At 42.7% G+C, this 12,879-nt stretch overlaps 1 pseudogene across 1 annotated transcript; it reads left to right on the top strand.

Annotated features, from left to right (window-relative positions):
- Positions 1–6,643: 6,643 nt before the first annotated feature.
- LOC306642705 (SREBP regulating gene protein-like) lies at positions 6,644–8,958 on the top strand (annotated as a pseudogene). The gene has a single exon. The product of its transcript is annotated as an SREBP regulating gene protein-like (transcript).
- Positions 8,959–12,879: the final 3,921 nt, after the last annotated feature.

Genomic DNA, 12,879 nt, shown 5'->3' with positions numbered 1-12,879 from the left:
TGGGATCTGGGTGGATGTTTTGAAGTCCCCTGTGTGTTCTAGGATGGAGAATGGCAAAGAATAAAAGGCACAATTCTCATCCTCAAAATCTATTATATTGGAACATTTTATTGTGTTACAACAGATTCCTCTCGAGGTGACCAGGGTGGGATGGACTCCAGGGGAAGGCTTCACAGAGGGAAGGCATTGTATGGAGCTCAGGCTTCTCAGTTCCAGATAAGTGTGTTACTTACCTGGCCATAAGTCCCAGGAGGGGAGTATCAGTTTGTTCAGCATTAAGTCCCTGTGCCTCACATACCCTTGGATTAACAACAGGTGTTTATTGAGTATTCATAAGAGGTAGGAAGGTGTTGCTGGACCCTCAGAAGTTGAGAACTAGGAAAGCTTCAGTGGGGAACAGGCCAGCTGGCAGTGCTGTCAGAGGCATCTCAGTTTCAGATCCTGGAACTGTGAAGGACCTTTGAAGATTCTTCTAAGCCTCTCTCTTTCCCTCTTTGCATGGAAAAGATGAGGAAATAGCCAGCAAGATGTAGGATCTTGTCAAGTGATGGCCAAGAGCTTGCTGATGGGTAAGAGGCCTGGCCTGCAGTGCAAGTCCACCATACTTAGTGTATGTGGCTTTTAAATTCTCGGCTTTGATCCCCACCTTACAGCTGAAGGGACAGAAATGTGCAGACAGGAGACTTGTATGAGGTCCCACATATTTGGTTCAGAGTCATTTCTGTGCAGCTCCTCTTGGGGAGCCAGTGGTGGGCATCCTTGTTCAGAGGTCTGGAATGTCAGAATCTCATTTAGCCCATTTCATTGCATCTTCAGGACTGTAATTGAGAAATTTCAAAAGGGTCATCCTTTATTCTTGTCTTCCAAGTTGATGGAGAAGGTGTTGGACCTTCTTGGCATCCTTTATCATCTTTGGATAAAATATTAGATTAAGTGCATGGGCTTGTCAGAAAGGACACTGTCAGGAACCATTCCTTCTGCTGGCTGGTGTGGCATGACTAGCTCACTCTGAACTTTTCTCAGGAGGGTGTAAAAGGGCACCTTTCCCTTCAGGGTCAAGGTTCAAGGACCTGACCATCCTGAGGGTAAAATCTAGGGCATCGTGACAAGAGGTCCCGGTAGTGTACAGGACTGGGGTTCCTGGGATGGGCCTGGTCAGCGTCAGCAGAAAGAGAAATGGAGCCTGGGCACTGTGATTTAGCTCTGCATCCTCTCTGAATTTGGCCTGATGGGCCACCACAGGGGGGTTCTGCATTTTTCTGGCTGCAGAGTCATTGGTGACTATTTTCAAACCTGTTTCCTCTTTTGCACAATAGAGGCACTCATGTTACTCACTGGCTGGGATTGTCATAATATGATATGGGGTGACACAGGTAGAGCTGTAGGTACCCGGCCTGGCAAAACTCAGCAATGCCCTATTATGATGCGGCTGATGATGATACACTGTGTGGCACCTGTTGCCAAAAGGCTTTTAGTTTAGCTGAGGACTGCGGTGTGGAGGGTTTGATTTAGCTTCGAAGGAAGCTGTGACTATGGGATCTTGTTTTGGACGGACCGAAGTGGCCCCCAAAATGGAGTGTGAGGAGGATCTCCTGTGGGGTGTGGAGAAGTTCCGCCTGCCTACCAATCCCCCTGAAGGGGAATACCCTTGGTGGTCTGGTATGAATGGGTACAACATTCCCCGAAAGAGAGACAACCGGCTGGCCTCCAAATTCTGGAAGAGAGAACTTGGCAGAGGCAAGTCCCTCATTCCCATTCTGTTTTTCCCATTCATAACTACTCCCCTCCTCCCTTCTAATATTTTGGATTATATTGGCACTGTCCTTGTAAATGACATCCCTATTTAATCTATATGATGTCACATCCCTTGCCATCCTGATTCTGTTCAACTTGCAATGTGTCCACCCAGGCCTGCACATCCTTGTACCGCTGTAGTGCTGGGCCACAAAGTGAAATGTGCTTTACCCAGATATTGGTCCTTTGTCAGTTTTAGACAATGTCAACTGGGGGTCAGTATTCAGTCTCTTAACTGCCCAAGGTGTCACGTGTCATGTTCTCAATAGAGATTCTTAATGTTTGATGTAATAATGTGTGTGCATGTACATTGATAGAAGTGAACACATGATGTCACCTTCAATGAGTTGAAAATATGCTGGTTTTGGCTTTCAAAAGAAGGCTGCTGAAGGACAGAGGCAGAGCTCAGGCTCAGCCCGTGTGTTCTGATGAACTGCTGAACTGTCAGCCTTGCTGAGGAGTCCCTGCTGGGCCACACCTGGGCTGGAGTGGGCCTGTGGAGGAAATAACTGCTGACAGGATCCCAGAGCTGTCCCACACTTTAGTAAGCAGACTGGAAATCACCCAGATTTTGGAAAAGGCTGCCAGGCCAATTTTCTTCAGAGGTCTATAGATGTTCAGTTGGATTCTGGGTCCCACAGAATCATCTCAGCTTGTCCAGAAATCTGGCCTCAGGGATAGCTCTTTGGTGCTGTGGCCCCCTCTTGTCCCTTGCCCTTCTTCTGCAGGGCCTGTGTGTTTTTGTCTCTTTTAAAGGTGTCACCACTGGTATCTTTGCCTTCTTGTCAGGCCTCCCCACAGTGCTTCTCCTCACCTGATTGACTCAGCACAGGGTAAAAGAGACTCAGGTGTGGCACAGTCAATGCCATCAAGAGGACTTTGCCCTTTTATGCAAAGCAGGTACAAATTCATCTGTTCTCTAGGAGCTTCCAGTTGGCTCTACATAGGAAATCCCAGATGATCAGCTGGGTAGAGATTGTTAGAAAATCCTTTATTGGCAAGAGGTTGGCTGTGAGTTTGAAGATAGAGGACAAGGAGAACGATAGATCCCTTTTATGACCCACTTCCTGTGTGTGCTCCAGTGTCCACTGTCTTGGACACTTTCACATCAGTCAAAGGAAGATTTTCAACATAGATTAACCATTTACACTTTCTCAATTATCCTTTTATTGTTTATCATTAAGATGAGCTAGTTTCTCCTTTCATGCTGCAAACAAGTAGTCAAAGCTTATGACTCTTCTGATAAAGATAATAGTCTGAGCTCTGCCATTGAGACTCTTTTACCTGGAACCATTTGTGTTGCCTTCAACTGCAGCCCAGTCACTGTGGCTGCAGGATCCTGGCAGACTCTTAATTATTCTAAGCCCCTCTTGCTTCATCTGTGGAAATGCTGTTATCACTACTAGGTAGTGAGTGGCAATATTTGGAAGTATGAGACACTTGGCATGAGACCTGGTACATGGTAGGTGCACCAAAAGGGGGAAATCGTGTTTATTGCAGTGATTTGGAAGAAATAATTCAGCATGTGATGACCTCCAAACAGAAAGCTTCTCTTAGATGTCACCTAGTCTGAGAAGCTGTCCCTGGCCCCTTGGTCTGTGTGAGAGGCCCTCCAGGGCATCCTCAGCTCTGTACTTTGCTGGTGCACTTCCCTGCTTGATGCATGGGTATTTTTCTGCTTAGTACTTGGACTTGGATACCCACAGAAGCTCTGTTTTACTGACTTGTATGTTCTTGTTGGTAATAAAAATAGGGAGACACATCAGCTAGCAACAAATGGTATTTTTAATTGTGACCTCAGGGTAAGCAGAAAGGACCTGGTTGGCTTAGGGGCCTTTGCTGTGGTGAGAGTGAAGAGAATTTCTGATTCACCATAAATTTTACCTCATTCAGGCCAAATGGGTTGACTCAGAAGAGCACAAGCATATATGCAAGGTTTTAATGGACGGGGGGGAGGGGGGTTACATTGATGAGAAAGGGAACAGCCCTGATTGAGATACAGAATGAGCCAGGCTTCCAGTGAGTGGCTGGTTGGAAGGGCCGGCATTTTCATGGTAATGCTTTAAAGGAGTTTCCTCCATGTGGACGGTTCTTGTGATATCTCCTGGGTCATCCTAAGCCCAGTTGATCAACGCCTATTTATGGTTGCTCTGATGAAGAAGGGAAAGGTATAAAATGGCATATTCCATGCATTGTTAGGGTAGAAAAGTAGGAAAAGATTTATAGTAACATTATAAAGTAAGGCTTTAGAGTTTATCTGCCATTTTGTTCCCCATTCTGGTCTCTTACAGTCTCATTCCCCCTGAGAGATTTTATCCTTATTCTTAGGAGAAAACTTGAGAGTTAATGGGTTAAGGAGACATACAAGGAAGCCACATGTTGTGTGCTTTACATGAAATGGCTCATTGTGACATCTTCATCTGTCTTGCTGTTTGATTTCTTGCAGTAAGATTTCTCATGTCAAATCTGATATCATCTTGCACAGTAATAGGTTCAGGAGTATTACACTTTCTTCCTCCCAGTGGTTTCTCACTGCTTTGTTCTAGGTAGGCTAAGTAGATGTCTCTTTTGAAATCCTACCAATTTATGAGATATTTGTTTTTGTTCCCAAGTTTGTGAACAATCTCTGCATTTACAATACCTATGCCAGTTATATGAGTGAACAAAGGTTAACACCCTTTGGAAACCAACCAATCATGTTTACCCATAGCACCATTAAGATTATTACAAGTAACCACTACTTCTGGTTGAAGCATGTTAGTTCAACTCCTTTTATTCATGCTGAGATGTTGCCAGGTTGTTCTACTGTATCATAGTTTTTTGCACCCAGGAAGTATTTATAATCTTACCATTTTACAAAGATAATTTCATTATTTGCATCAAATCTAATCATATGCCTTTGTATTATCATCATTATTGTCATTTCAGATAATACGTGTTTGGCCTCTTTTGTCTCTTACGAACAAAATCTTCCCCCAAAGTACTATCTGGAAGGTATGTAAACAAGTCATAACCATTGAACAGTGGATTCTCTACCACTTAAAGCATTTGGAGAACTACCTTACCATGATAAAGATCATTGTTAGAGCTTTCTTGAGTGCTTTTGCCACAATCCAACACAAGGACAATATGTTAGGGCCAGGCAGCAGTGTGACACACTCCACATTTCTTTTTTTTTTTCTTTTAATTCATTTTTATTGTAAACAAATGGGATATATCTTGTTTCTCTGTTTGAACATGAAGTAGAGGCTTACAATTTGTGTAATCATACATTTACACAGAGTAATAGTTTTTGATTCATTCTGTTTTTTTCTCCCCCCACCCCTCCCACCCCTCTTATCCCTCTATAGAGTTCCTCCTTCCTCCATCCTTGCCCCCTTCCACCCCCTATATGTGTCATCATCCGCTTATCAGTGAGATCATTCTTCCTTTGGTTTTTTGAGATTGGCTTACCTCACTTAGCATGATATTCTCCAACTGCATCCATTTGCCTGCAAATGCCATAATTTTATCATTTTTTATGGCTGAGTAATATTCCATTGTATATATATACCACAGTTTCTTTATCCACTCATCAATTGAGTGGCATCTAGGTTGGTTCCACAATCTGGCTATTGTGAATTAAGCAACTATGAACATTGTTGTGGCTGTATCTCTGTAGTATGCTGATTTTAAGTCCTTTGGGTATAGGCCAAGGAGTGGGATAGCTGGGTCAAATGGTGGTTCCATTCCAAGTTTTCTAAGGAATCTCCACACTGCTTTCCAGAGTGTCTGCACTAATTTGCAGCCCCAACAGCAATGTATGAGTATACCTTTTCCCCCACATCCTTGCCAACACCTATTGTTGCTTGCATTCTTTATAATTGACACTCTAATTGGGTTGAGATAGAATCTTAGGGTGGTTTTGATTTGCATTTCTCTTATTACTAGAGATGTTGAACATTTTTTAATATGTTTGTTGATTGCTTGTAGATCTTCTTCTGTGAAGTGTCTGTACATATCCTTAGCCCATTTGTTGATTGGGTTATTTGTATTCTTCATGTAGAGTTTTTTGAGTTCTTTATATATTCTGGAAATTAGTGCTCTATCTGAAGTATGCACACTCCACATTTCTAAGCAATATACATAGTCCCAGTGTCCTGTTTATAGGACAATTATTTTCAAACATCAATAATTTGAAATACAGCACATTTCTAGATATAAAATGTCAAATTACTTCAAGAAAATACTTTCATGAATGCATTTCTTATATTACATGCCTGTTATGTACATACTGGTGTTCCATTGAACATTTAGTAAAAGTGACTTTTGCAGTAGTTTGTCGATTTCACAATAAATTTTTAAATATTTTGAATGACCTCATCACTCAACAATCACCTTTCTCAAAAGAATAACACTCTAAAAATACAATATTTACTTCAAAATTAACCACAAGTGATCAATTAGTTGCTCAGTTTAATGTATAAAGCACCTCTAAAAACTTATACATAGGACAACTGACATCTGGGTTAATATTAACCACTACTTATCTTGAGGAGTTTACCCCAGTACAACTGGTAGAGTTTAAGTGTGCACAAACTCCTCCCTGCTCAGGTCATAAGAAATCAAATGCCCTTCTATTTTCGCAGTATTAGTGTTACCTCAAGGTAGGTTAAGCTGTTTGTTATGATGGTTTAGATATTAGGTATTCCCCAAAAGTTCATGTGTGAGACAATGCAAAAAATTTACAGGCAACATGTATTGGTTATAAGATAATCAAGGATTTATTCCCTTGCTAGGGATGAACTGGACTAACTAGGCAGGTAGGGTATGGCTGGAGGAGGTAGTTCATTGAGGGTGTGCCTTGACAAGTGGAGCTCTTTTTGCTTCCTGGTTGTCATGATCTGAGCTGCCTTCCTCCATCACATCTTTCCACCCTGATGTTTTGCCTCTCCTTGGGCCTTGAGTTTGTGTAGTAGGCTATCTATGAATTGAGACCTCTAAAAACATCAGCATCAAGTAAACTTGTGATGATCCTCCTCTAAAATTATTCTTGTCAGTTCTTTTGGTCACAGTGATGGAAAATCTTACTAAAACACTAATCCAGGGAACAAGAGATGTGACTGTCCCTATGACTCCCATGGGAATTCATCCTCTAGCATGCTTATGCCAGTGTGTCCTGAGGTCCTTGTTTTTCTAATACATTGTCATTTGTGCAGGGACAACATGTCAAAAGAGAAACCAGTCCCCTCCAAAGTGTTTTGGTTATAAATGCACTCCAAATTTAATATACCATCTAAAGCCCTGTCTATGTATCCGGGAAGAACCCCACACATTTGTTCATTGGATAGAAGTTAAAGCCCTGCAAGATGCTAGGAAGCAAAGAGCAATTTGGTGATAGAAGACACAGAGGGTATGTTTAGCTTTTAATATCTTTCTTTCCTTCTGAATAACAGCAGGAAGTAATAGAAACCCATATGTGGAATCTGTATGGATGTTTTTTCTTGTTTTACCTGTAAGGTCTGAACAAAAATGATGAGTTTTGCTTTGGGACACAAGTGTGAGTGGGGAGAACATTTCTATGATATTATAACAGTAACCATTGCATTCCCTGCTTTTATGATATCTTTTTTATAAAACTGCTTCCACCTGTGAATTATTTAGTCACAGGGTTATCTACAGGCACATCTTTTAGTTTTAGCTGGCTATAAAGTTTGTTCAATAATGTCCACACATTGTATTTTAGAGGGGCTCAGTTCAGGAACAGAGTAGCTAGATTTAAAGTTTGACATCCCTGCAAATATTTGATGTCAGGAGTGTCTAACAGTGATTGTTATGAACCAGTGATGATTCTTGACTTCTAAAATTGTCTGAATTTGGTGGGAGGACCTCCATATGCTGTCCCAAGGTTAATTGGGAGGTCTTGTTAGCTACCAAAGGAGTCATGGCCATTGTTTTTAAACAGTTTGGTAACCCCTGACTCATAGGATCTAGCTGTTTGAAGAAATGAGTTACTAGTCTTGGGATGGTCCCCACTTTTGGGGTTTAGACCCCTAAAGTTAAACCCAGTCTTTTGCATATGACTTTTCATTTACCCATATGATGGCACATTTGTCTTTGAGTATACTTTCCTTTTGGGCAGTCAAGACTGAGCAGATGGTACGTTTCTATTATGAAGGTCAGTCAAGGCTCCTAAGGGGTTACTTTTTAGGGTCTTAAATTACATGTGAATAAGATTTTAATTCTTAGAAATCTTATATTTGAATGAACACCCAGAAGAAGACTATCTTTTCTACTTTTTCACATATAAGTTTTTTACTGCTTTTTACATACAACAATTTATGAAAACACATTTAAGAGACCCAAATACAATGTGTTTTATAGACCTCAAGAATCCAAGAATACTTGAATTTATAATTAGCAATGGATGTTTCAATATTTTAACTTACAAGCTGGGCTGCAGACTACAGGGGCTGCTGGCATGAAGGGGCCATGCTACTGGGTCTCAGGCTCTGGTTTTGCTCTACTCTCGGGCTGTAACACCTCCATCTCAACCAGGATGGTGAACCTGGCTGCCATGGTGAGGCGCTGACTCCTAGAGAAGAGGTCCATGCTGGTCCTGGTCTTCAGGCTCTGGCTGGTCTACATCCTCAGCAGCACCTTGAAGCAGGAGGAGAGGACAGTGAGAGATAGAAATCTCCTCTAGGCTCAGGACCACAACCAACCCATTCCATGGAAAGTAAAATTTAACTTGGGCAATAGCAGCCAGCCAAGCATTCAGTGCCAGAACTCCTTTCATGGGAAGCCCCTCATCATAGATGACCTAGGGTTTATCTGTGAAAGGAAGAATCTATTGACTAATGGCTGCTGTGATGTCAAGCATCCCCAGCACAAAGCAGTACTGCTGAAATAGCTGCCTGCAGCACCTATGAGTACTACGTGTCCTGCTGCCTGCAGCCCAACAAGCAACTCTTTCTGGAGCACTTCCTCAACAGGGCAGTTGTGGCATTCCAGAACCTCTTCATGGCAGTGGAATATCACTTCCAATTGTGCTTGGCTAAGTGCAGGATCTCTTCCCAGAGTATGCAGCATGAGAACCCCTACCAGAACTCCATAGCCAAGTTCTGCTAAGAAGAGAGTCCACCCAAGCTCTTCCCCATGTGATGGCCTGCTGTAGCCTGGGCACTGAGATACTGCCAGAGGATACACCACCTGGAACCAGACTTAAGGGTCCAAGTCAGTCCTGGACAAGGTGGTTTGGGGACACTTTGTGACCACTTCTGTGTTGTCCTCTGTCTTTGCCCACCACCTGGGCTGCAACTGGTGGAGCTCTTCTAAAAGTGGACTGGAACCTCTGGATAGGCAGGAAAGAACTGCAAGCTGAGCTGGGAGTGGTATTGTTGTCCCTGGGAGACTCAGTCTCAGCACCCACGTAGGGACCAGGAACTTGTGTTTGTTAGGTGCCATGTGTTCCCTGCTATTTTGATCTGGGCTCTTCCATGTAAAATGATTTGTTAGATTCCTTTGGAATAGTAGAAAAAACATAATGTTGTATGCAGGAAAATGCCTTACCATTCTAGTTGAATATATTCAAGGAAATTTTAAAAACATATTTTAACTTACAAATGACTCAGTTGTTTTACCTCTCATATTTTTCAGATATTAACTATATGAGAAGTAGTTTTACAAATATTTATCTTACTTACATTTAATGTATTTTTAATAGTTGATTGTAGATAACCCATGGAAATCAAGATATCAGTCATTTTCAGTTACTTCATTGTCAGAGAATACAGTAAAAGTCATCATACCTGAAATACAGAAAACAATAGTCATTGCATCCCTTAAACATCCAACAAAGATAAAAATAGCCTTGGTTGGCCAACCACCCAGGCAAAAATGTGTGCTAATAATTCTGAAACACCTTTATTTTTAGTACAAGTGGAGATTCAGAAGAGAGAAAATTACCAAAACCCATAGGTGCTCCCTGTAATTCCAAGCGGAGGATTATTTTAAAATTCTTTTTAAGAAATGCTTTAAAGTAGGCATGTCAATCACCTGCCTTTCACACATGACATATGACTCTTCCAGTGTGATAACAATCTGGGTTCCTGGACTCCTGTGGGCATTGGGACCCTGTCACTTCATGGAGGAGTTATTTTCCATGTAGTACAAGAGAGGCCCAGGTCTTCTCAAGTAGGGACAGTCTTCCCATTGCCAGTGTGGCCATAGGAGTCTGACTGATGTATTTTTGTAATCTTTTATGTATCCTGACTGAGGACCATAAAGGCCTGTGCATAAGGGTCTTCTATCCATTTTCTTTGTTTTTGCAGTAGAGATCTAGTTGTGAATGGTGTTGAAACAAGAAAGTCATGCCTGTTGACCATCCAGCACATATAGAAGCCAAGAAGTGCTGCAGAAAAAAAAAATTTCTTTAGATAATCTAGTTTGATTTTTTTTCCAATTATTCAATACATACCCTAAAAGGGACTCTTTTGAATTGCTGTCAGTGTTCCCTGTATCTAAGACCACTCTAAATTTGATATCCCATAATGAGGGGTGCTGGGGAGGGGTGTCAATTCCTGGAACAAGTGTCCATATAAAGAAAGTGGTAACATTCCATGGGCTCTGATTTTGGATAAGAGCAGCCTGCCATACCAGAGGCTGGGCCCCAGAGGAATCTATTCAGGGTGTCAGGTTTGAAAGAAATTAATCAAGTTTCCCCTCTGGACACTAAAACAGTGTTTTACAGTGGCTTATTTTTAAAGGCACCTTTAAAAATTATATTTTCTTGTTTCAAATGAATCTATGAGTTAACTTGTAAATATTGCAACTACCTAGGATGATTTGAGATAATGGATCTATCAAGTGACCCTGCATTACCTTAGTAAAAGTAGCAGGGGGTGAGGGGGAAAGAGGTGGGAAGCTGGTAACTGCCTCCACAATTAACCCGATGATTATAGCCTAAGAGTTATTCAGGAACTGTTTACAAGAAATGCTGAATTAAATATGCCAAACAAACAAAATACCAATTTACTTATGCAGGGGTCAGAAGGAAAGGTTATAAGATGAAATGGATGAGCCTATTGGAGTAAAGAGCCTGGATGGCACACCCCAAGTGCAAGGAAAAGACAAAAAAGACAGGTTACAGCATGTGGGCTCCAACTAAGTACTCCTGATCCAGTGGTTCAGCTGTAGGAATTCTCTCAGTTTCCCAGATGCTGGAATCACAGCAGTAGAACTGCTGGAAATGACTGCTAGTGGGCTATGGGAGTTTCTCTCAACTCCCCAGAAGCCAGAACCAGGGTCAGGCATCCCTGGATAGCTGCTGACGAGATGAGAGCTCTCACACATGAAGCAGGTTTTGGTGACCCAACTATAGAAATTTCTTTCAGTTCTCCAGAAGCTGGAGCCATGTTGGTGGACTATGGTAGTTTCAACTTTCAGAAGTCAGAACTGGCTTTCTGACACCTGAGCCATGGATGCTACTTTCAACCCCCCAGAAACTGGAGCCAAATTTCAGTTTCCTTTTAAGCCTCTAAAGCAGAGGGAAAGCCTGGTGGAGAGAGGAGAAAGAAAAGATGAACATATTCCAAGGAAGAAAGAACCCATGAGCTTTTATGGTGAAGAGTTCAACTTCATCAGGTGTCAAGGACATCAACCATCACCCTACTGCCATGTGAATCTGCATGGTTCAGAAATTTCCCAGCAACTATTAAGGGAACAAGCTGGTGAACTGGGCTTCTGCCTTTTATCCTTGTCAGGGAGGGAGGTGAGCAGAGCACAAGAATAGGATGCATTGCCAGCAGTGTGGGTAAAACTAGTGTGTTTTGGGTAGAGCAGAGGCTTACCCTGTCCTAGTGAGTCTGGAGGAAATAATCAGGTTGGGGTGGTTAGGGTTAGACTTGGCCTAAAGAAGGCTTTCACAAGCAGATGATGGGAGCCTTCAAGGAGCACTGGGCCAAGAAGCTGTAAGAGGCACCTCCATCTTGCAGGATGCTTCCTGGCCTGGTCTGTCCTGCTGGTCACCTCACTGGTAGAGCTCCCTGCCATGCTCCCAGGAACTCCTGCTGCTGCCATCCACAGCTGGTACCCCAAGTCTCTAGCTCCATTGGCTGACATTTACTCATGGCCATACCAGTGACTACTTTCATGTGCACTCTTTAGATTTAGCCCTTACTTGACCATTCACAGGCTTGGAAACAGGAGCAGGACTGCACTTCAGGGGTAGAGCTCAAAATTCCAGCACTCCTCTAACAATATTTCCCTTAACTTGGATATTGTTTACTAGCGACAGGTCCCTTTGCACAACTGAAAAGGATTGATTTCAGTTTGTTCTTGTTTGGCTTTTTCTCCCAAATTTGCAACTGGTACTACTTTTTCTGAGAGTAGCACCCAAAGTCACTGAATCTACTCAGGCCTTGTATAGCCTGAGGTGGTCATCAGTCACCTTGGCTGGATGAATCCAGCATTTCCCAGGCCAGATGTGCTGTGCCTCAGGACAGGTTTATGCTGATGCCTTTCTTAGGTTCTTATCCTTGCTGCCGATTGCCCATTGACCTCTCAGTGGCTCCAAGTGGCACAGGAACTGTGCTATTCTGTGTTCTTTCCTGGTCTTTGGTCCCACAATGCCTGCATTAAAGCCATGGTCCAGACTGATCAGGGCAATGGCAGAAGTCTATTACTGTTGTTCATCTGGCAGAACCATTGAGAAATGAATTGCAGGTCAAGGTTTTGTAACAGAAGATTACAGTCCTCTCTTGATTTAGCTACAAAATCATTTACCATGACTTAGAATGGAGCATCAAAGCAGCTCATGCAGTGGAGGACCTGAGTTGGTGCTGCGCCAATCATGGGCCAGACATAGCCATGAACTGCAGTTTGGCTCTATGGGGCCATTGAGGGTGGAGCCTTTCTGAGTGCAAGTGGCCCTAGAGGAGACAGGCAGCTTCTCCATTCCTGGAATGGCATATGGGGACAAGCCATGCTGAAGTGGCCTTGGGCACTGCTGGAATTTCATTCCTCAGTGGTATTTTCTGCCTTTAGAGTGGCACAGGACACTGTGACAAGGTCCCTTGGGTTTCTCAGAGGTGCCTTCTAACACCT

The sequence above is a fragment of the Sciurus vulgaris genome (assembly GCF_902686455.1).
Source record: "Sciurus vulgaris genome assembly, chromosome: 13".
Lineage (NCBI taxonomy): Eukaryota > Metazoa > Chordata > Mammalia > Rodentia > Sciuridae > Sciurus > Sciurus vulgaris.
The sequence above is the reverse complement of the archived record's forward strand: the minus strand, read 5'-3'. Positions and strand labels throughout refer to the sequence as shown.